The following is a 25,153-nucleotide window of genomic DNA, read 5'->3' as shown; positions in this document are numbered from 1 at the left end:
TCTACAAGGCACATTTGCCTGGCCAACGCTCTAGAAGCTCCATTGTATCAAGGACAAAGTATTACCACCTCAAACAGTCACTCACTCCATCAGCAGTGCACAGTGACAGCCGCGTGCACCATATAGTCGATGTACAACTCATCAAGTCTTCTTCAACAACACCTTCCAAATCCACAATCTCGACCAGCAAGAAAGACAAGGACAGCAAACATCACCACCTGTAAATTCCCCACCAACCACACCATATCCTGAATTGGAAATATATTGCTATTCTTTCACTGATGCTGGGTAAAAATCCTGAAACTTCCTCCCTAACTGCACTGTGGGTCTATTTACACCAGATGGACTGCAGCAGCTCAAGAAACCTCCTTCTCCAGGGCAATGGACGGCACAGTAGCACAGTGGTTAGCACAGCTGCTTCACTGCGCCAGAGTCCCAGGTTCCATTCCCGCTTGGGTCACTGTCTGTTGTGGAGTCTGCTCCTTCTCCCCGTGTCTGCGCGGGTTTCCTCCGGGTGCTCCGATTTCCTCCCAAGACCCGAAAGACATGCTTGTTAGGTGAATTGGACATTCTGAATTCTCCCTCTGTGTACTTGAACAGGCGCCAGAGTGTGGCGACTAGGTGATTTTCACAGTAACTTCATTGCAGTGTGTAAGCCCACCTGTGACAATAATAAATTAGCGATGGACAAAAAGAATTACCTTTGCCAGTGATGCCCACACTCCATTAACAAGTTTTTAAAAATAATTTAACAGACTCTAATGCCACTTAAAACTGAGTTACAAAGAGGATTTGTGGTCACATTGTCATTTCATTTAAATATTAGATATTTAGGCTTTTAAAATTGAATTAAATTTGGGCTTAACAGAAAATAAGAACAAATGTATCCTATTGCACGAACCTGATTAGGCAATATACTACCTCTGGATGGTAAGCAGCTTTGTTAGTAGCTGCATCACTAACCTGCAGTTCTATGACCCCTTCAATGTCACCAGGATTGATGAGCAAAGCAGCATTTATCTGTTTGTGAAATCAATTACTTTCTTTCTCTTGTTAATGCATAAGACGGATGAAAGATTCCTACATCCAAACTAAAGTAAATCTGTGAGTATATTTTGCAATGAATTTGTCCCGAATTGAATTAATTACTATCTGTCAGGGACTAATTATTATCAGCTCCACATTATCTTTTGGGTCGGCTTCCAGGAAGAGCCAAAACCTGTCTTTGTATTTATCTTGACAATGCTGTATAGGGGATGGCCATTTCAGAATCCGAGCAATGACCTGTCAGTTTTTCATTAGTTTAAGACCTAAAGTGGCACCAAAAAAAACTGCTCACTGCTTGTCATAGCTGTCTTCATCTTTATAACCTGTAGATCCACATTACTATTCTGTACTGATCTGAAAGGTCTGCACAGACTACCAGAGCTGCAGTTTCAAATATTGATTCTGCTGCCTGTGGGCTCTCTCCAATTGCACTGTTGACTGGAATTCTGATCTTTCTCTGTTCGCTCAAATGCAGGATTGACATTCATTCACTGAAAATATAGGCTAGTCGAAGATTGGTGACACCACTGGTACTCTAACTTAGCCACCCTCTTCCTTTGCTCCCACACCAGTCACCAACAAGTGTACAAGAAATACCTACTTGGCCAAGCTACACGTGGCAAGGAAGCTCCTTTGCAATAATAATAATCTTTATTAGTGTCACAAGTAGGCTTGCGACACTAACAAAGGTTATTATTATTGCAAAGCAGCGTCCTTGTAGAGACTGGTGGTCACGGTTTGCATTCAAGCTTTGTAATATTGCTAGTTACTCCACCTCCCGGTTACAGAGCTCAAGTTGGTATTGCAGATTAGCATTTTGTCATTTTGCTCCATTTATAAATTAAAGTAAGAAAATGCCTAAACTGTAAAATTCAATAAAACCTCGGGAAGAATGTTTGTTGATCATTGTTCGGTGTTTGATGTTAATGAATGGCAACTTGGAAATTTCCTTCTTGAAAATTTGGCTGTTTGGAGAAATATTTGACTGTTCCAATTTCCATTCTTTGGAAAGAATTGCAAATGTTGCACTTTTTGTTGATGTAAGGATAAGCCCAACAACTCCACACCAGTCACTTGAATCTCAGTGGCGGGGAAACTTCTAGAAATGATAATCCAGCACAACATTAACAGTCACTTGGAGAAATATGGATTAACTAAAGAAAGCCAGCACAGTTTTGTGAAAGGCAAATTTTGTTGAACTAACTTTGCAGGCAGCTTTTTGATGAGTTAACAGAGAGGATTGATGAGGGGAATGCAGATGATGTGATGTGAATGGACCTCCAAAATGCATTTGATGACTTCCAGCGGCGATCGCGAACGGAGCGGCCGCAGCAAAGTCGCTCCCGCACAGCCACGAAATCGCGGCTTTTTTGGGGGGGGGGGGTTTCCCAGGGACTTTTCAACAACAAAAAAATTATTTCGGCCCTGCCCAGGCCCCAAAGCTCCGATCCACAGAGCTGGAGAGAGAGAGAAAAAAAAAGGAGAGACTGGCCCTGGTGAGCTGCCTGTGGAGGAGGAGTGGGGATCGCTCAGAAACAGCCTGAAAGTCGGAGCGCGGAGAGGATCACAAGAACAAAATAAGAATTTTTAAATTCAACTTTCCTTGTTCCTCTCCTGCAAATTTTTTTTAAAAAGAAAAACTTTTTTAAAGGGGAAAAAAAACTTTTTTTTAAAAAAAACCTTTTAATAAAAAAAAATTGTTTTTAAAAGGATTTTAAAAAACCCTTGGGGTTTTTTTTTGGGGGGGGGAACAAAAAAAAATGAGAATTTCTTTTTCGCACCAAAACTCAGGAACAAAAGAGAGGCACAGACAGAAATATGCCTCCAAATAATAAATTGGGGGGACGGCGAGATGTAAGAAGGAACAGCAGCGAAGGCGAAGGAAAAAAGCAGGAGCTGCGGCCGCGCAGGCAGACGACCCCACGGAGCGAGGCGGAGTTTCAGGTGAATCAGGAAGCGGAAAAGCTGGCGAGCCGAGCAGCGGAGCAGGAACAGGACACGGCGACCATCCCCCCCCCCCCCGCACAGGGGGAGGAATGGAGAAGCGTGCTGAAAACGGAAATAAACGCCATAAAGGAGGAAATAAAAATGGAGATAAACGCCATGAGGGAGGCACTCAGGACGGAGCTCCACACAATGATGTAGGAGATGCTGGCGGAGACAACAGAAAAAATGCAGCGAACCATCGATGGCCTGGAAAGGAAGGTGGAGGTGCAGGAGAAAACGATTCAGGAGTTGGAGAGGGCCGCCTCAGACCAGAGCGACAGGATGGTAACTCAGGAAACCGAGGTGAAAAGGCTGGTAACGACCCAGGGGACCCTAAGAGGGAAAGTGGAGGACCAGAAAAATAGGTCCAGACGGCAGAATGTTAAAATGGTGGGTCTGCCAGAGGGGATGGAGGGCAGAGATCCAACAGGCTACGTCACCCAAATGCTGGGCAAGCTAGTGGGAAGGGAGAAATTTCCAAACCCCCCAGAAATCGACAGGGCGCACAGGTCACTCCGACCCAGGCCCAAAGCCGGGGATCAGCCCAGAGCGATTATCGTGAAGCTGCACAGGTTCCAAGACAGGGAAAAAATCCTAAAGTGGGCCCGGCAGACGAAAGCGAGCACGTGGGAAGGGAAGACCATAAGGGTGTACCAGGCCATTGGGGCGGACCTGGCCAAAAGAAGGGCTGAATTCAACAGGGCCAAATCAGCACTCTACAAAAGTAATGTGAAATTTGGGATGTTATTCCCGGCCAAACTCTGGGTAACATTTGAGGGGAAGGAGCTGTTTTTTAACACCCCAGCGGCAGCGGAGGAGTTTGTTAGAGCGAACAAACTGGGGGAGGGACAGCCACAACGGCCATCATGAAAGCGACAGGGGTGGAAAAGACAGGAAGAATTGGGACAAAGAGCAGCGGGCAGACCGCAAACAGAGACAATACGATCACGAACTGTACACACGTGTTTGGTGCACGGGAATGTGCTGACTCGTTCCCGGGCTCGTTCCCCCTCTCAATGCAATGGGGGGGTGCGAAGCAAGGTGAATGAGGGTGACAAAGGCAGACAGGAGGGCGAGACAAGGGCCAGCAAAAGGAAGGTAAAACAGGACCAGAGCAGGGCAAGTGCTGGGAGGGGGGCCACCCTGCTAGCGAGGAGGGCTAACACGGGAGGGCAGGAAGAAAGGAGGGCCGCGGTGCGCTTCTCAGGGGAGAGGGAGCGCCTGGCACAAAGAGAAGGGGGGCAGGGCAGAAGGGGGGGAAGAACACAGGGGGGGTCAGAGGAACAGGGAATAAGGGGGGGGAGAGGAGTCGGGGGGAGAGCGCAGAACAAAAGAGAAGCAAAGGGAAGGGTGAGGTAGATAAGCAGCACAAACACAGGTCTCGGCGGCATGGAGCAGGGCGAGGAACCAAGATGGTGCCACAAACAGCCACTCGGGAGGGCTTCAGGATGAAGGGAGATCCTGGAGTGCAGGGGCGCAGCCATGTGGCGGCCATGGTGGGTGCCCCCTGGACAAAAGGAAACCCTGGGGCCCGACCTCATGGTAAGAGCGGTGACCGCGGCCATTTTGTACGGCCCCCTAACGAAGGGAAACCCCGCAGGACCGGGGCGTCAAAAACCCCCCCACCAGGATTGTTACCTGGAACGTAAGGGGACTCAACGGCCCGGTCAAAAGATCCAGAGTCTTCACCCGCCTAAGAAGCCTGAAAGCAGACATAATCTACTTACAAGAGACGCACCTGAGGGAGAAGGACCGACGGCTGGTAAGGAAGGGCTGGGTGGGACAGACATACCACTCATGCTACGGGACAAGGGCTAGGGGAGTAGCAATATTAATTAGTAAGAGGACGAGGTTTACAGAAACCAAGACAGTTACAGACCCAGGGGGATGGTACATCATGGTCAGCGATGTCCTGGAAGGGGCACCGGTCGTACTGGTAAATGTGTAGGCACCCAACTGGGATGACACAGAATTCATAAAGACGACCATGGCAGAAATCCCCGACCTTGACACACACCGACTGATTATGGGGGGGCGACTTCAACTGTGTACAGGACCCACTGACCGACCGATCAAACCCCAGAGCAGGGAAAAAGACTGGTATGGCTAGGGAACTAGGAGCATTTATGGAACAGAACAGATGGGGGCGGTGGACCCATGGAGGTTCCTGCACCCGGGAGAGAAGGAACTTTCATACTTCCCACAAGTACACAAGGTATACACCCGTATCGACTTCTTTGCAATGGGGAAATCGGTGCTTCCAGGGATCACGGGAACGGAGTACTCCGTGATTGTTATCTCTGACCCGCTCCACACTATATGGATGTGAGGCTGGAGACAGGCCGGGCCCAGCGCCCCACATGGAGGCTGGACACGGACCTCCTGGCCGACAAGGCCTTCTGTCAGAAAACATCGCGGGCCATAAGCAACTACGTGAGTAACAACCAAAATGGGGAGGTCTCACCCTCCACGTTCTGGGAGGTGCTGAAGGCCGTGATTAGAGGAGAGATCATAGCCTACAAGGCAAGCAGAGATAGGGAAGAGAGGGTGGCCAGGCAACAACTGGTGGACTCCATCCTGGAAGTTGACAGAAAATACTCCGAGGCCCCGACCGTAGGGCTGCTGGCGGAGAGGAAAAAGCTGCAAATGGACTTTAACCTGCTATCCACTAAGAAAGCAGTGTACCAACTCCGTCAGACACAGGGGACCTTCTACGAACACGGAGACAAGGCTGGCCGCCTATTGGCTCACCAGCTGAGAAAGCAGGCAGCCACAAGGGAAATAGCGCAGGTAAAGGATGGCAAAGGCAGACTGGTAACAGAACCAAAGGAGGTCAATCGGGCATTCGAGACCTTCTACCGGGGACTGTACACCTCCGAGCCCCCCAACGGGGACGCGGGGATGAAACTGTTCCTAGATGGACTGGAACTACCAGTTGTGGGGGAAGACAGATGGGTGGAGCTGGAAGCACCAATAGACCTGGGAGAAACCATGGAGAGCATCAACTCCATGCAGGCGGGGAAGGCACCGGGACCCGATGGGTTCCCGGCGGACTTCTACAAAAAATTTGCACCAGTCCTGGCACAACACCTAAGGGACATGTTCGCGGACTCACTGGCAAGGGGCACCCTGCCCCCAACGCTAGCGCCGGCCACAATTTCACTGATACCCAAAAAAGATAAAGACCTTACGGAATGCGGATCATACAGACCCATTGCACTGCTGAACGTGGATGCGAAAATACTCGCAAAGGTCCTGGCCAAAAGGCTGGAGGGCTGCGTACCAGAGGTGGTCGCAGAGGACCAAACCGGCTTTTTCAAGGGTAGGCAGCTCACAGCGACCATCAGGCGGCTGCTGAACGTAATAATGACCCCCCCCCCCCCCCCCCCCCCCCCCGCCCCCGGGGAGAGAACACCAGAGGTGATCGTCTCCCTGGACGCAGAAAAAGCCTTCGACAGAGTCGAATGGAAATACCTACTCGAGGTACTGGAACGGTTTGGGCTAGGAGCAGGGTTCACCGCCTGGGTGAGGCTCCTGTACAACACTCCCAAAGCGAGCGTCCAAACTAACACCACCAGCCCTAAATACTTCCAGCTACAGAGAGGAACAAGACAGGGCTGCCCCATGTCCCCACCCTTGTTCGCGTTAGCCATCGATACCCCGGGCGATAGCCCTGCGGGACGCGAAAAGCTGGAAGGGAATCCGGAGAGGAGACAGAGAGCACAGAGTCTCACTCTATGCAGATGACCTGCTCCTCTATGTCTCAAAGCCACAGGAGGGACTGAAGGCAATACTGCAAAGACTGAGAGTTTGGAACCTTCTCGGGCTACAAACTTAACCTGGGCAAAAGCGAGGCATTCCGAGTGAACCCAAACGGGGGAGGGAGAGAGCTGGAGGGGCTCCCGTTCAAAACAGCCCAGAACAGATTCCGCGACCTGGGGATCCAGATAGCCAGAGACTGGACACAGATCCACAAGTGGAACCTGACCAGCCTGGTGGAGGAAGTAAGAAGAGACCTTCAAAGGTGGGGCTCTCTCCCTGGCGGGGAGAGTGCAGACGATCAAGGTGAACGTACTGCCAAGGTTCCTCTTCCTGTTTAGATCCATCCCGATCTTCATCCCCAAGGCCTTTTTCCAAAGCATAGACAGTCTAATCATGGCGTTTGTGTGTGTGTGTGTGTGTGTGTCTGTGTGTGTGTGTGGTTGGGGGGGGGGGGAGAAGAACCCAAGAACCCCAAAACAGGCACTGCAAAGAAGGAAAATCAAAGGGGGCTTGACCTTACCAAACCTACAGTACCACCACTGGGCAGCAACGGCAGAAAGAGTGAGGGGATGGGTACAAGAACCTGACACAGATTGGGTACAAATGGAGGAGGCATCCTGTAAAGGAACGACCCTCTGGGCCCTGGCTACAACAGCACTCCCATCCCCCTCAACAAGATACACAACGAGCCCAGTGGTAGCGGCCACGCTGAGAACGTGGACCCAGCTCAGACAACACTTCGGGATAACTAAAATGTTCCCCATGGCCCCCATCTGCGGCAATCACAGATTCCCCCAGCCATGCTAGATACCACCTTCAAAAGATGGAGGTGGGACGGGGGCACATTGACGGTCGAGGACTTCTACGTAGGGCACGGACTGGCGACACTAGACGAACTGACGAGGAAGTGGAGGCTAGCAAAAGGACAGCAAATGAGACACCTCTAAATAAAACACTTCCTCCGCAAAGAGACAGTGGGGTACCCTGGGGCCCCAGAAAGCACACTACTAGAGGACCTGATAGGTTTTATTAAAACACCAAGATAGATGAGTTACCAAAAGACTGCGCAACCCGGGGGGTAGGCGGTGAACAGAGAAGGGGGAGGAACCATAGACCGATCCAGAGGGCAATGAAAGGCACGTAGGGTCAGTTAAACGAAGGACAAACTAAACCTCTGTATAATAAAGGAAATTAGCGCAGGCGAGAAAAATGTGATGTGTATATATACAACTGTTTATAAATATGGGAAATGCCAATTAAAATATATATTTTTTTTAATGCATTTGATAAAGTGCATACCAGGCCTGTCAGCAAAGTTCAAGTCCATGGGATAAAGAGTGGCAGCCTAGATACAAGATTAGCTGAGTGACCGGGAATAGGGTGTACAATTCATGTATTTTTGTCAGACCGGACAATGGATTACAGTGTGTTCCCTGGTGATCAGTATTAAGACTGCTTTCCTTGATCCATATTAATGACCTAGACTTGGATGAGTAGGGCACAATTTCAAAATTAGCAAGTGACCTGGTGTGCGCGGCACGACGGCACAGTGGTTAGCACTGCTGCCTCACAGCACCAGGGTCCCCCGGTTTATTTCCAGCCTCGGGTGACTGTCTGTGTGGAGTTTGCACTTTCTCCCCGTGTCTGTGTGGGCTTCCTCCGGGTGCTCCGGTTTCACCCCACAGTCCAAAGATGTGCAGGTTAGGCAAATTGTCCATGTTAAATTGCCCCTTAGTGCAGGCATTGTCAAACCCGGGGGCGCGACCCGCGGGTGGGTCGCGGGTGGGTGTCGGGAGGTCGCAGAGCCGTCCGTCGCGGTGCTCCCGATCGCGCAAATCTGCGCGCAACAGCCGCAGCAGCCGGCTATTAATAACGCCGGCTGCAAGCGGCCTTCAAAATGGCCACAATCATGTTAAACAAATATGGCCACACTGCGCATGCGTGCCCGATCATCGGTGCGCATGCGCAGTGCGGCTGTTTTTTTTTTTTAAACAGTCGCAGCTTTTTGTTTTACAAGTTCGGGGGGGCGGTTTATTCATTTATTTTATTCATTTCATTTTTCTTTTTCTTTACAAGTTCGGGGGGGGGGGTTTATTTGATGAAATTTTACAGGGGAAAAATGCACAACTTTGGACAGATGGAGACTCCATACTTTCCAACACGGGAAGGCTTCATCTTCATCCAACAGATTCCATTGGAGGAGCGTGTACGAGGGCCAAAGGGACCCAAAACCATTTCCTCCATTTTTGTCAGCAGCAAACAAGGTAAGAGAAAATGGTGGGTTGCGAAGGTCGGCCGGCGCGGGTCGCGAAGATCGGCCGGGTTGGGTCCCAAAGGTTGGCCGGTTGGTAAAAATAGGTCCCCGGATAAAAAGTTTGAAGAACACTGCTTTAATGTCCAAAAATGTTAGATGGGGTGACTGGGTTATGGGAATAAGATGGAGGCGTGGGCTTAGGTAGGGTGCCCTTTCCAAGGGCTGGTGCAGACTTCATGGGTGAGATTCTCCGACCCCCCGCCGGGCCGGAGAATCGCCGGGGGCTGGCGTGAATCCCGCCCCCGCCGGTTGCCAAATTCTACGGCACCGGAGATTTGGCGGGGGCGGGAATCGCGCCAGTTGGCGGGCCCCCCCCCCGCGATTCTCCGGCCTGGATGGGCCGAAGTCCCACTGCTAGAATGCCTGTCCCGCCGGCGTGGATTAAACCACCTACATTACCGGCGGGACAAGGCGGTGCGGGCGGGCTCCGGGATGCCCCCACGGTGGCCTGGCCCGCGATCGGGGCCCACCGATCCGCGGGCGGGCCTGTGCCGTGGGGGCACTCTTTTCCTTCCGCCTTCGCCACAGTCTCCACCATGGCGGAGGAGGAAGAGACTCCCTCCACAGCGCATGCGCGGGGATGCCGTGAGCGTCCGCTAACGCTCCCGCGCATGCGCCGCCCAGCAATGTCATTTCCGCACCAGCTGGCGGGGCACTTCCGCCAGCTGGCGGGGCGGAAATCAGTCCGGTGCGGGCCTAGCCCCTCAAGGTTGGAGCTCGGCCCCCCCAAGATGCGGAGGATTCCGCACTTTTGGGGCGGCGCGATGCCCGACTGATTTGCGCCGTTTTTGGCGCCGGTCGGCGGACATCGCGCCGATACCGGAGAATTTTGCCCCATGGGCCGAATGGTCTCATTCTGCATTGTAAATTCTATAATTCTATGACCCCAAACTTGGAACTGTGATGAACAGAGTGATAGGCTTCGAGGGGGCAGAGGGGCTGGTGGAATGGGAGCACACTCGATAGATGAAATGTAATGCAGAAAAGTGTGAAGTGTTACATTTTGGTGGCAAGAACAAGGAGAGGCAATATAAAATAAAGGATATAATTCGAAAGGTTGGTCAGGTACAGAAGGACCCAGTGGTAATTGAAGGTGACAGGGCAGGTTGAGAATGTAGTTAACAAGACATCTGGGATCCTAGGCTTTATAAATAAGGACATAAGAGCACAAAATAAAGGAATTTCTGGTGAAACTATGGATGCGATCCTCCAGCCACGCTGAGACGACAAAGCATCTCACCGCGACACAACGTGGCCGTGAAAGCCGGGAGATCCTGCTCCCGGGATCTACCTGGCTGGCAATGGACGGGATCACCTTTTGGCAAATCTGCATTTTAGAGCGAGGCAGTAAGCCTTACTCTAATGTGCAGATTCCCAAGGTACCTGAGGCTTTGGGATTCAATCCCTTCTCCGCGGGGACCTTGGGCAAGCACTGTTTGGTACTGGTCCCGACAAACGGGGACCAGATGGAATGGCATTTGTGTGGGTCTTCAAGGGGATCGGAGGCCCCCAGCTGCATGCCGCTTGGGCAGGGTGGTGCCCTGGCACTGTTTGTGCCACCTGGGTACGCTGGCACTGCCAGCCTGGCACCCTGGCATGGCCACCTGTGTGCCAGCTAAGATGCCCAGGTGGCACTGCCAACTGGCAGGGGTACTGCCAAGTTGGCACTGCCAAGGTACCAAACTGACGTTTTTTTTGCATGTGGGCAATTGGACCGGGGTTGCCTGCCATGGGTGTTTGGGTGGGGGGGTGAATGGATGGCGGCGGGGGGAATGAATGGCGGGGGGAATGGATGGCGGGGGGGGGGAATGGATGGCGGGGGGGGAATGGATGGCGGGGGGGGAATGGATGGCGGGGGGGGGAATGGATGGCGGGGGGGAATGGATGGCGGGGGGGCATGAATGGCGGGGGGGAATGGATGGTGGGGGGGGAATGGATGGCAGGGGGGGGGAAATAATGGATGGCCGGGGGGGAATGGATGGCGGGGGGGATGGCGGGGGGGGAATGAATGGCCGGGGGGGGGAATGAATGGCCGGGGGGGGAATGAATGGCCGGGTGGGAATGGATGGCGGGTGGGAATGGATGGCCGGGAGGGGGAATGGATGGCGGGGGGGGGGGGAATGGATGGCGGGGGGACCCTCCCATGTTGTGTTCGGGCTGGCTGGAGGTCGGGGATTGTTTTTGGGGCCTCCATTTAAAAATAGCCTGATCTCTCGCGACAACGGAACATTCCGGCGAGCGGAGCTCCCCACTGTAAAAAAAAGAGGGCGGCCTCAGTCGAGCATTCACCGTTTATGCCCCTTATCCAATGGGAGTCGCGCTTAATAGCCATGTGTTTCTCGGCGTAGCGAGTACCAGGAAACGCGCGACTAAACGCGCTCACTCAAGAACTTTGTTCCCTTTTGAGAAGATCGAGCCGATTATAAAACACTGGTTCAGCCTTAACAGGAGTATTGTGTCCAATTCTGGGCACCAGATTTCAGAGAGGCTGGGAAGGCAGTAAAGTGGGGGCAGAAAGGATTTACAAGTATGATTCCAGTGATGAGGGATTTCAGTTACCGGGGATAGAATGGGGAAGCTGTGGTTATTCGCTTAAATGAAGATTGAGAGGAGATTTGATAGATGTGTTCAAAATCAGATGGAGAGAAACTGTTTCTATTGACAGAAGGATTGAGAACCAGCGATCAGTGGTTTAATGTGAATGGAAAAGAAGCGAAGGTAACATGAGGGAAACATTTTTATACGGCAAGTGGTTAGGTTCTGAAATGCACTGCCTGAGAGTGTGGTGGAGGTAGATTCAAAAGGGAATTGGCTAAGCACCTTAAGAGAAAACATTTGCAGGGCAACGGGATAAGGGCAGAGTGAGTGGAACTCTCTGTGTTGCACTTTCAGAGAGTCGGTGCGGTCATGGTGGCTGAATAGCCTCATCTACTGTAACCGTTCTGAGATTATATGAAAGTATCAGAGATACTTTCTGTGGTGCAAGAGGTTACTCTCATAGAGTTGAAATCATTGGCTTTCTTTTTTATAAGTATACTTTGAGACGGGAAAAACTCAATTTCATTATATATGCACTCAATCATCCTTAGCATTGCTTACAGTACAAAAGAGGAACATGGTCACTTTCTTATCAATCTCTGAAGACTTTTCTGTCCACCTTGTCTTCAGCTCCAGACACTGCCTCACCTTTTTTGTTTCTTTCTCTCTCCTACTTCCCCACCATTTGGATAAGAGTTGGCAGTAGCGTGACCTGGTCCAATAGAGAATGGAACCACCTTTGCCTGCAAGTTAGCACTGTTGCTTCTCATCTCCAGGGACCCGGGTTCGATTCCCGGCTAGGTCACTGTCTGTGTGGAGTCTGCACGTTCTCCCCGTGTGTGTCTGGGTTTCCTCCGGGTGCTCCCACAAGTCCCAAAAGATGTGCTTGTTAGGTGAATTGGACATTCTGTATTCTCCCTCTGTGTATCCGGACAGGCGCCAGAGTGTGGCTGCTAGGGTATTTTCACAGTAATTTCATTGCAGTATTAATGTAAGCCTACTTGTGACACAAATAAAGGTTATTATGTTATGAAAGCTGTAATGGAGATAGAGTACAAGAGTAGACTCCAGCAGCTCCCTTCTCATCTCCCCCTATATCTCATGCTTAAACAACAGCAGTCTGCAGCTATATCACTGTAAAACATCCTAATGGTAAGATCTACAGAAATGAGCATTGTTGCAAGGTAACCGTCTCTACTGTCTGACTGTTCTGAGCTAAGTCTTAACTCTGTGCAGCCTCCGGAATATGTACACTAAACCTGATAGTGAACTAGGTTTCAATAAGAAGTCCTTCACTAGTGAATTTATCCGATGCCTCTACAGGAATTTGAGAGGAGAAGGGATGCTGCTGAAATTGGTCTATATGCCAACAGGCTTGTCGTAAATTGGCAGCATTTTTTTTTTTTACACTGCTTTTCATTTTCCAATGACTTGGAAAACTTTGCCAAAATGTTTACTGTCAAAACAAGGAAAAGTGACAGTGAGACAAGGAAATGAATCTTCAAAACAAGTTTCACCTGTCGTTCTGTGAGCCGCAATGGAAAGAAGATTGGGCCTGATGAAAAATCCACTGCGGATTCACTATGAGCCCATTTCATCTCACATAGATCAACCGTTGTTGAATCCCAAATTTCTTTATCCGTCAGTCTGGCCTCAATAAAAGTCGAGATGGATTTGCAAGTATAACATTAGTTATTTTATTCAGCTTGCAAGCTAAACTTAGTCCACAGTGATACAGATAACATGTTGCTCTCTGCAGCTCCGGGACTAAGTGAATGTCCCAGACAAAGAGATCAGTACTGATACATTCAAATGGCATCAAGTTTCACATACTCGACACCCATAGGTCATCCTATGTCCCTCCTGACTTGTTTGATCTATTCTGATTGGCTCACTTCCAATCCCTTTCTCCGGCCCCTATCAATTCAGCATCACTCTCATAGACACACCTCTTCCTGCTTTTTTCCATGCGGTCTAAGATCCTTTGTCTCTACTTGCCAGAATCAAAGTGGCTTATTTCTACATTACATTAACTAATATCTCTAAAGTAACTATTTTATATCACATTCGTCATTCCCTCCTTTTATCATTCCATGATAACTGGACTATCCAATCCATAGCTACGGTTCCCCATCTAAAAAGATCCGTCGCTGCATTTCCAATTCCTGTCTTAGCCCCCCTTCATCTGCTTCACCCTCATGGATTTTAACAGTTTAATTTTTTTTGGGCGGTGATCTGATCCAGTGCACCCCGCATTCTACCCATCACACATTTAAGGATGGCCAGGCCCACAAAGATGCAGCCGATAGCTACCACTAGATACATGGCCATATTTATCAACCAGTCCTTCCAACCTCCAAATCCCCAGTTACCCCAAGAGCCAGGATCCTGCATCCCGTCCAAGTGATCCCCTATGCGATCCATAAATTTAGTGATGTTAGCGGTCAAGTCTTGAACTCCCATGATATACATGCCCTGCACTATGGCGCATACCCCACCCTCACGGGCCAGAAGATAGTCAAGAGCATACCGGTTCTGCATTGCAAACAACCGTAGCTGAGACAACTCCTTGGTTATTGCCCCGAGGGCTCCCAAGGTTTACTACCCGGGTTTTCCTCAGTTTGGCCTTTAATTAACTTAAGTGTATCTCCCGGTAACCTACGTTCTAGCTGTACTTCCCTTCTCATACGCCCCATCCTCTCTCTAGTCCCTTTCACTTTCTCATAGCCTCTTCCTACGCTCTTCTGACAGCCTGATTTTACCTTTATTGCACCACTCTAAACACATCCAAAATCGAATTTACATGTATTCCAAAAACAAGGCAATGTCCATATAATGTTCCCTTCCCATCGCCGGGACCGGTGCAACTGCTTCATGACTCCTGCATTCTCCTTAACTTTGATGACCTTCCATGAGTCGATACCATGTCCTCGTATATGGGGGCAGCGAAGAACATCACCTTTGCAGAGGTGATGTATCCTTGTAGATTGGTTGGGGCTACACAGATACATAATATTCCCCTTTTCCATGTCCATCGCCAATAACACGCCAAGCGGAGTGAGGCCAAATATCATACAGACGATGCGTAGCCACTCCATCATGCTCCACACCTGTAAAATAGCACTGGAGAAGGGAGGCAGGTTAGTATCCGACCTTTTACAGTAGTGGAGATGGACTCAATTTACAGTGATGTAGGTGGACCCAAGCACTTCGCCCCTCCACTTTAACTGCTGTGGGGGTGGTAAGGAGAACTTGGAAGGGCCCGTCCCATCGCGGCTCCGACCCCTTCCTAGTCCAATTTTTGACCATGACATAACTACCGGGCTGGACTGAAAGTGAGCTAGGTACTGGGGGCGATGGCTGGTGAGCCGCGCGGACCTGGCCATGGAGTTCCTTGAGCACTTGCGTGAGGGCTAGAACATAGGTGGTCATCTCTTCAGTCATATGGTGAAACTGAACCAGTCTGGGAACCTGCAGGCTCCAGGGAGTTCTAAGAGGCCTGCCATAAAGAATCTCGGCGGGAGAGAGCCGGGCCGGTCCCGCAGGTGTAACCCACAGCTGGAAGAGGGCAACGGGGAGCAACTTAAGCCATGTCAGTCCCGTGTCTGCTCTTAATTTAGCCAATTTAGTTTTGAGGGTCTGATTGTGTCTCTCAACCAACCCGGCTGCCTGCGGTCTGTAAGCACAGTGTAACTGCTGGCGTATGCCCAACTGGGAGCAAAACTCCTTGTTAATTTGTCCAATAAAATGAGGCCCATTATCAGAACTTAACTGAGCTGGTATACCGTACTGGGGAATGATTTCCCTCATCAAGACTTTAACCACAGTAGCAGCTTTATTATCGATAGACGGATACGCCTCAACCCATCTGCTGAACACATCCACAATGACCAAAACATATTTATAACATTGACACCTTTCCAACTCAATGTAATCCATTTGGAGCATCTCAAAGGGACCACTGGGCAACGGGGTTTGCCCCATCCCACAAGGGATACCTTTTCCGGTGTTATATTGCTGACAAATCAAACACCGATTACTGATACTTTGGGCCAACCCCTGCATTTTAGGGTGCCACCAAGTGTCCAGCAACAAATCACTAGTCCCTCGAGCCCCACAATGAGTTGCAAAGTGTACACATTCAATGACCCATAAAGCCAGCACATCAGACATACAAGTCTGATGTGCAGGCGTGGTCCATAAAGAGGAAACAGAATCATATGTACAACCTAACCGTTTCCACATTTGTTTATCACTCTCAGGAGCGTCCTCCTGTAACCTTATGACGTCTTGGATGGTTGGCATTGACTTGTCAGAAGCAGACATATTTATAGTAGATCGTTTAGTCTGACTTAACATCTTAGGCACCATCACTTGCTGAATTTGCGCGGCTGTTCGCGCTGCACAATCTGCTCGTTCATTACCAACGTCAACTGGGGTTGTACCATTCGTGTGGGCAGCGCATTTAATAACGGAAATCTGCGCGGGCATAAGGAGGGCCTGCAGTCGGTCATTAACTAAACCCCGGTGGGATATTTGACCACACATAATCATGTCAGGTTGTTCTGACGAAATGTCACTCAAATCGCCCCTTATTGTGGTAGTTTCCTGAATCAAGGCTAAACAGTCGTGGCCAGGTGCGTCTTCATGGACAGGGGGACCACTAAGAAAACAGGCTGGATTGATAGTGGTACAGTGGTTAAATGTCAGACGTGGATTGTTCAAAAGGTATATCTCATACCTATTCAGACGAGCTGCGGTATGATGCTGAGTCTGCAGTTGCCTCAGTAGTGCGATGACCGAGTGAGAGCTATACACCGTAATATCCTGTTGGAGGGTGAGAGCATGTAACGGCTATGCGATGGCATTGATTGAAAGTAAATCCTGTACTAATCGGTACTGGTCTGGTTTGGCTGGTTTAGGCACAGCAAGTATGGGGGTGTTACATTCTGATTGGCAAGGGACCAAAATACCCTGTTTCAACAGCTCTTGAATTACTTTATCTATTGATGGAGCAGCTTGAGATTTCAGGGGGTATTGTCGAATGGAAGGTAGCTTTACATGATCCTTAATCATCACCTTAATAGGTGTAACATTTGTCTTTCCCACTTGTGATGGGTATTCCGCCCAGACCTGTGGATTGACATATTCCAACACATCATGTCCCCCTGTGATGCTGCAGTCGAGTGTTAATTGTTTCAGGGACCTCAAAATTTTTTATGGTAGTGCCGTCTGGCATGACTTGAAGTGCGTACTCTGTTGGATCCGAATGATCCACTGCCCTCCTGACCATTCGCCCCATATCCCTGGCATGGTACTGGTCATGGACCTGACGTGTAATATGAGGGCTTACCGAAGCTGACTGTGGCCATAAATGTGGTGATATTGTCACAAAATCGGCTGTACCTTCTTTTCCCGTGACTGTGGCTGTAACCTTGACTGGCCATTCGGTCTCAAGTAATGGCCGGTATTTGTCCTCCAACTCCCTGTTTCGTCCAGTTCTGTCATCGGCCAGGGTAACGTGATGCAGTGACTGTTCAACGTCTAACGTCCACCACTGGGGGGTGATAGAAATATAGCACTGTTGTCTCATCCTCCATGATGTAACCGTTACCCCCTCATCTCCGCATTCTAGCTGTAGCTGGAAGATACACAGTAAATCTCGGGCCAACAAGTTACAGTCCAATCCAGTAGTCACTACAAACTGATGCTCTGCAGACTTATTCTCGTAAGTGACTGTCACAGGTTCAGAAATAGGATACTCACACACCTGTCCTTGGAACCCTGACAATTGCTGCGTGTGGTCGGATAATGGTAATTTAAGTGCTGATTGCACAGAAGACATGGCTGCCCCGATGTCGATTACAAATGAGTGATGTTGATCTCCTATCTGCAGAGAGATAATAGGTTCCCTGTCCGATTGGAGAGTCCTTATGGCTAAATTAGCTAGTCAATCCTGTGTTGGGAAAGGGTTTTCCTGGGAGAAGTCAGTGTATCTCGTCTGTCCTCCCCTTGGTGGGTACCCTCTCCTTTGGGTCGGATAATCTCCTTCTACTGCCTGTCTTTTAAAGGGGCATTCCTGTTGCCAGTGATCTATACGGCCGCAATTAAAACATGCATTGCTCCCTCTATTTCTGCCCCGTCCTCTTCTTCCAGTAGACCAATGGCCCCTCAGAGGGGGCTGCGGTTGTAGAGCTGTTGATTCGTTCGGTGGGCCATAAAAAGGAGGTGAGGGTCCCTTTGGGTGGGTTTGGTATCCTCCTCCTCGCTGATCCACCCACCAAAAGTCACAATATTGGGGCTCCTGCTGATAAACTACCATTTCTGCCGCTTGTTGGGATCGCCAATCATCCTTTTTCATTACATACTCAGTCTTAACCTTTGTAACTGAGCCTCCTTCTTGGCCTACACCCTCCTTCCAATAAAATCTGACTGCCCTTGCCATCTGGGAAGGGTCGTTCTCTGTCCAATTCATGTTATTACATTTCACAGCAGTAACCACAGAAGGTGGTAGGCAATGCATTAACATAGCACAATATTGAGGGGAATTCTGACCATTTTGATACAGCAAATCGCCTGACTGCCCCCGGTAGATTTCATTAAAACGCTCCAGAAATTCCTCTGGCTCTTCAGTCTTCTTAGGTTTTAGGTCTAAGATAACAGAAAGATTTATGGGCCTTTGAAATGTGCTATTCAACGCATTCAAGATCTGTGTCCTTCTATCGTCGTCTAACGCATAGGCCTGCTGAAGTGCGGCATGACTTGCATAATTCAGGTGGTTAAGATAATTGCGGTACTCTGCTGGTGTTAAAATCTGCTGGACTAGGGCCCAGAGGTCCCTTAAATCAGCTTGATAAATTGAGATGGTAGTCCTCAAGGAATCCATGAAGGCAGCAGGAGATTTTTTTCTATCTGGGATTGTAGACATAATAGCCATCATCTCACTGGGTGTCCATGGGAAGTAAACGTCTATCGTGGGGTTCGCTTCCGCAGTCACTGCGTCGGGGTTTCGCATCTTCCTAATCGGTAACTGTCTCCGAATGTCACCAGGGGGCACTCTAGCTATTTCCCCTGGTTGTTCCAAGACTTCAACGTCTCTCCCTGTCACTAGGGGGAGTTCTTTCTCTTCAAAAGAAGTTGTTTCAGCTTCCTTTGTTCCTGAATCTTGTGGTTTCTCCTTAGTTTGGAGAGACTTAGGTGATATGCTTAATTGTTTCTGGTGAGGGTCAAGCCTCTCTCTCGCTGTCCGAGATCTTGTCCTAGAGCTAACTGGGCTTGTGGGACAGAGTTCCTTTTGCTCTTCTGGTCGTGAAGTTGGTAAATCAGGACCCACACTATCACCCAAAAGGGCTTGAGTTTCTGGCATATTTGGAATCTGGGGAGCAATGACTGGGTATATATTATTGTACTCTGGTGGTTCTGGAATGAGCGCAGACCATGCTATGGGTGCAGACGGAACTTTTACTGACTTTTCCAAATTATTGAATTTTTCTTTTTCTGTCAATTCAAGGCCAGCCATTGAACTACGTAGCTCATCTCTTGTTTGACCCGCGTCTTTCCTGTCTCTACTTGCGCTTTTTATTTAAAACTTTAAAATGTTTGAAAATTCAAATTGAATTACTGCAACTTGCAAGCTTTGCTCTGATCTCAACTCAGAACCAAATTTACAATTTGCTTAACACAAACTTGTATAACATTTACAACTTAATTATTTCTTTATCTTAACAGTTTTTCTTTTAACAAGTTTTTTTTTCCTTTTACATTCACATAAGTGTTGGCAAAATCAACTATCATCTCCAGATTTACACAAAATGCTGTCCGTGACCTCCTTTAAGTTTCTATCAATCTCCTGATAAAATGAGATAAACATTATTTCAAGTAAGTAAAACTTAAGATTCTGGCAATTTCAATCATTGCTTTCGTAAATAATAACTTTTATCAAAGAGGTGGAGAAACCCACTGGTTTCCTTTAATTAATTCAAAACGTAACTTTGCTGGTGTTCACTGACTCAAAGGAAAGGTATCCGATTACACTACAGGCTGCTGCTGTTATCTCAAAGCCTGAGTGAGAAGCACTGTCTGTCTTTTGATTTTGCCTGCTGCTGTTAACCCTTTGAGAGACTTCTGCTTCAACCAATATGCAGCATTCCCCACAATCTCAACTAGTCCTCGGAACTGCGTTTTTCGCCAATACAGTCCAAGAAGACAATTTTAGCTTAATCAACTATATATTTAAAACACTCACACATAGAGTTGAACCATCTTCAGATTTAAAAACAGTTATACTGGACTGAACCTTCACTACTGAAGTCCCATCAGCCCCTGAACCCATATAATAGACTGAACCTTCACTACTGAAGTCCCATCAGCCTCTGAACCCTTATACTTGGAATTGAATCATCATTTGAGATGTCACATCAACCCAAAACCCTAACCCAAGCCGAATCAACAAATTTAATCCCATCAATTAAATTGCTAATCCCCAGACTGACCTGTGATTTCGTCGAGGCGGTCTTTCTGTGCCAACCGCGAGTGACCAGACTAATCAGACGATAAGAAGAGGGGAACAATCAATGCGCGGTTATTTTCCAGTTCTACATTGAGGGCCCCTTGTTCCCCATCCTCCTGTTCATAATCAGTCTAATTCTGATTTCGCAGTTGGACCAGGATCGCCCTGAGAAATCCCGCGTTTCGGCACCAAATGTTGAATCCCAAATTTCTTTATCCGTCAGTCTGGCCTCAATAAAAGTCGAGATGGATTTGCAAGTATAACATTAGTTATTTTATTCAGCTTGCAAGCTAAACTTAGTCCACAGTGATACAGATAACATGTTGCTCTCTGCAGCTCCGGGACTAAGTGAATGTCCCAGACAAAGAGATCAGTACTGATACATTCAAATGGCATCAAGTTTCACATACTCGACACCCATAGGTCATCCTATGTCCCTCCTGACTTGTTTGATCTATTCTGATTGGCTCACTTCCAATCCCTTTCTCCGGCCCCTATCAATTCAGCATCACTCTCATAGACACACCTCTTCCTGCTTTTTTCCATGCGGTCTAAGATCCTTTGTCTCTACTTGACAGAATCAAAGTGGCTTATTTCTACATTACATTAACTAATATCTCTAAAGTAACTATTTTATATCACATTCGTCACCGTCAGCCGCCCGCAATATCACCGCTTACTCAGGGACGGAGTCGTGACTCGCCCTCCAGCACAGTAATATTCTCCCTCATTAATACTACACCCCCTCCTTCCCGCTTTCCTTCCGTATCTTACCTGAACATCTCGGGCCCGATTCTGCACTCCCGCGACTAAGTGCCCACGCCGTCGTGAACGCCGTTGAGGTTCACGACGGCGCGAAACGGCCCCGATCTCGACCGATTCAGGCCCGAAAATGGGCTAGGATCGGGGCCACGTGAAACTCGGGGGGCGTGTTGCTAAAGCAGCGTTGTCAGTGCGTGCCAGGCATTGGCGCCGCATAAAAGCGGCACCGCGTCATCCGCCGCATAACTGGTGTCACCCGTGCATGCGTGGTTGCCGTCCTCCCTGAGGCCGCCCCGCAAGAAGATGTCGGATGGGTCTTGCGGGGCGGCAGAGGAAAGGAGGTCCTCCTTCAGAGAGGCCGGCCTGCCGATCGGTGGGCACCAATCGTGGGCCAGACCCCTTTTGAGTGCAACCCCGGTGAAAGAACCCCCCTCGCCCCCCCCCCCCCACAGGCCGTCCCCCCCAGCGTTCCCGCGCTGTTCCCGCCGGCAGCGACCAGGTGTGGATGGCACCGGCGGGATGACGTCGTTTTGGGCAGGCCACTCGGCCCATCCGGGCCGGAGAATAGCGGGTGTATCGGAGAATCGCCATTTTGGGTGTACCAGGTGATTCTCCGGCCTGCGCCGCGCAGAACTCGACGGGGCCGTTCCCGCCATTTGGGTGCATCGCGGGAGGCCGTCGGAACGGCGTCGCGGGGAAAAATGGCGCGCCAGGCGATTCTCCAAACCGGCGCGGGAGCAGAGAATCGAACCCCTCATGTTTAGGAATATTTATTGCCCAGTCCAGCCCTTTATTGAGTCAGATCTCCATTAATTGACCTTGCAATCTGCTTATGAGCCCTGTTTGACTTCAGGATGTGCGTTCTCAAAACAATGAGAACGCAGCCTTATAAGTTAAGCAAGATGTGCGCAACCCACCGTAGCACCAGAGAAAGGCAATATGCTTTATGTAATATAAGCTCCTATCCTGACAAAACAGTGTATGTTTCCAAGATTCTCATAACAGCCTGATAAACAACAAATATGTTTCTGGTCAATAAGGAAAAAAGTACCCACTAATTTAAATTGCCGTAGTCCCTTCACCAATATTATATGCTGCTTTTTTTTTTTTCATTTCCTCTCCATGCCAGGTAAGAGACCACAGATGTGAAGTGCCCTTTGATACCTCAGGCAAATGACCATTCTCCTCAGTTAGCAGGCTGGTCACCTGGGCCAGGCAGAATAATTGAACCTAATGCTGCCTCCGCTGGTCTTCACACAAGCAGAGTAACAGTAGGTATGTGAGTGAGTTTCTTTCTCTTCTCCTGGTCCATACCTCCTCCCCCCCCACCCTACCCAGGGTGGTACTGAGGCTCATTTTAACTTCATCCTGCCTGCACCATGGCTGAAGTTCGCAACACTTAAAAAGGTAACAATTTTCAAAATAGGTTATTGTGTTTTCTTAAATTAATTAATTAACGATTTTACTGCAAAAGTGAACAAGTGGATACCTCGGCCTATTCCTACACTGACATCCTTATTGAGCTGGCAGCTGGGTACATTTGGTGCTCCCAAAGCTGAACTCCTGTTTCTCCCTCAGCAGCTGAAGGAAAATGCTGCAGCCATTGTGGTCAACCACAGATCAGACACTAAGCAGATTCTGAGAATGAATATACATCCTCCTGTTTTGCGATACCAACGTTGATGTTGCTGTTTCACGGCCTGAATCCATACAATCTACAAAGCCTTTTATATAAGAAAGGAATTAGATCAACATATTGCCCAGATTTACAATGGAAGAGCATTCTGTGTTTGGCAATCATCTAATTTTTTGAATTCATTGTTGCAAATTGAACTGTTTTCTACACAGTAGCTTTCATTTCCTTGGCGGTTTAATGGCCGGGAAGTAACTTAACCCTTTCTCCACTCTGAAGAACTGCTGTGTATTGTCCAGCAGAGATGTGAGCTGAGAAAGGCAGGCGTACATATTGAAATCCAAGTTCGCAAACCTTCAAATTATGATGAAGGTCCTAAACCTGAAACATTAGCTCAGTTTTTATCTCCACAGATGCTGCCTGACCGGCTGAGTATTTCCAGCATCTTCTCTCCTCCTTCCAGATTGCCAGCATCTGCAGTAGCTTTCTTTTACTTTTAAGTTCCTTATTTCTTTTTTAACTGAGTCTGTCCACACAATACACAAAAAACGAAAAAATAAACAATTTCGAAGTAGTTAACGGATTTGTTCAATGATTCACTGTGCAGTTCAGCAAGGCCACAGGATTGTTTGGAACCAAATACTATTAATAATAACTTTTTTTTAATGCGATTCAATTTTTATACTAAAATCAACATGCAGGGTGAACCCAGTTTTTTTAATGATTGAATACAAACCCCGTTTATTCTCACTGTGAACTTCCTTACAGTATAGTTTTCTGGATCGCATGATTTAGGGTTGTTATGTTGCTGAGGCTCTTGTTCCCCAGGGTACGGACTGTCGAGACTATCTTCAAATCACAAATGGTTATTGTTTATACTCTTCTGTATTTATCACTATGACTACAAGGATGTTTGTTATGTGTATGCAAATAGGTAGCACAGAATTGTCATACATCAATATAGGCAGAATAAACTGACAAGGGCACTGTCAAATTGTGCCAATAAATCTGTTGCCAAACTTAGATAAGGATTGATAAAATCTAAACAGGTGCCGGCTGCTTGGGATTTTGATTCATTTTTGGTCCTGTACTAATTGTCTATTTTCTCTTTCTCTCATTCATACATTTGATTATGTTCTTTGTGAATGTATCTGAATTCAGCCATGTCGCGCACACGTGTCTGTATAAAAACTATCGGAGTTCAGCTAACCGAGAAATAGGACAGGATTCTCTGGCCTCCACGCGGCATGTTTCTCGGCGGCGGGAGGGGAACCACCGTTGGCCGGCGGCGGGATCATCCCAGCCCACCGCTGTCAATGGGATTTCCCATTGAATCCACCCCACGCTGCCAGGACACCCACGGCAGGGGTACATCGTCAGCGGGACCCAAAGACCCCGCTAGCATGAACAGCCGGAAGATCTCGCCCACAGTTTCTGATTGGCTTCTTAACGCTTTCATTTTTATAAAAATATATCATTATTTGGATGTGGGTATCATTGATGAGGATAACATATATTTTCCTATCCCTAGTTGACCTAAATCTATGTTCTTGAATCACCGAGTGACTTGCCAGACCATTTTAGGGAGCACTTAAGAGACAAATGAATTGGGGGAAATTTAATGCCTGCACAGGAGCGGGCTGGAAGGCCAGTGGGGCTGTATAAGGGGCTGGGAAATTTCAGAGTGTGAAGCTCAACACCTTCCTGACTCACCCCAATTAAGTCGAGGGTAGGAAGAGTCAAAGATAGTCTTCCTATCAGAGGCAAATTAAGACTCTTAAGTAGCTACTTAAGGGCCTCAGCCAACTGACACTCCTATTCAACCAGCAGTGAGAGCTGGAGGCCATGTCATGTGGACAAGGCACCGGGAAGCCTTCAGCCAGTTAATGGGGGGAGGGGTGGGGACTTTTCAGGCAGTCTATACCCACAGAGTAAGACCCTCCCTGCCCTTTACACCAACCTCAGCAAGCCCATCCCATTTACCTGTGTTCCAGGACTCTAGCAATGATCATTCTCCTCGAGATTACTGCAGTACCATTTCTCCCAATGACATTATTGGTACTGAAGAGCTTTGGGCCTCTGATTGGCCAGCAGCTCTCGCAGGCGGAACATATGCCCGCCAGGTCCTAGGAACTCTGGCGTCAGGCAGGTGACTGCCTGAGTGGGATTTAATCCCTTCAGGGCTTCCGGGAATGCCTGCGTCGGCGTTGTCACTGATTCTTTCGCCAGTGGACAGGCCTGCCGCTGTGATCATTAAATTCTGCCCATTGTGTACTGGAATCCTACATGAGTTAGACCCATCTTCCCTTGCCATGCCAGTCATGGCTTAATTGGTAGCTGAGTCAGACGTTTATTGGTTCAAGTCCCACTCCAGGACTTGAGCACAAAAAATCAAGTGCAGTCTTGAGAGAGAGCTGCACTGTCAGAGGCACCATCAGATCAGATGTTAAACTGAGGCCTCAAATGCCTTCTCGTTTGTCTCGTCAGTTGGATCTATGACATTGTTTGAAGAAGAACAAGGAAGCTATCCCATGTGTCCTGGCCAGAATTCCTCCATCAATATCACAAAGAACAACAAAGAAAAGTGCAGCACAGGAACAGG

General features: G+C 48.6%; 1 protein-coding gene across 2 annotated transcripts in view; it reads left to right on the top strand.

The window, feature by feature from the left end:
- The window catches only part of LOC140384644 (uncharacterized), a 91,822-nt gene that overhangs the window by 48,271 nt on the left and 18,398 nt on the right, over positions 1–25,153 (top strand). Inside the window, exon 3 of one of the 2 annotated variants that reach the window (XM_072466533.1) lies at positions 22,048–22,193. The exons of the other annotated variant lie outside the window; for it this stretch is intronic. The gene's annotated coding sequence lies outside the window, so the exon portion shown is untranslated. The remainder of the gene's footprint in view (positions 1–22,047; positions 22,194–25,153) is intronic. 2 annotated transcript variants of the gene reach the window in all.

This window comes from Scyliorhinus torazame, chromosome 10 (genome assembly GCF_047496885.1).
Source record: "Scyliorhinus torazame isolate Kashiwa2021f chromosome 10, sScyTor2.1, whole genome shotgun sequence".
Taxonomy (NCBI): domain Eukaryota; kingdom Metazoa; phylum Chordata; class Chondrichthyes; order Carcharhiniformes; family Scyliorhinidae; genus Scyliorhinus; species Scyliorhinus torazame.
Note: the sequence above shows the minus strand (reverse complement) of the source record. Positions and strands in the feature narration are given on the sequence as shown.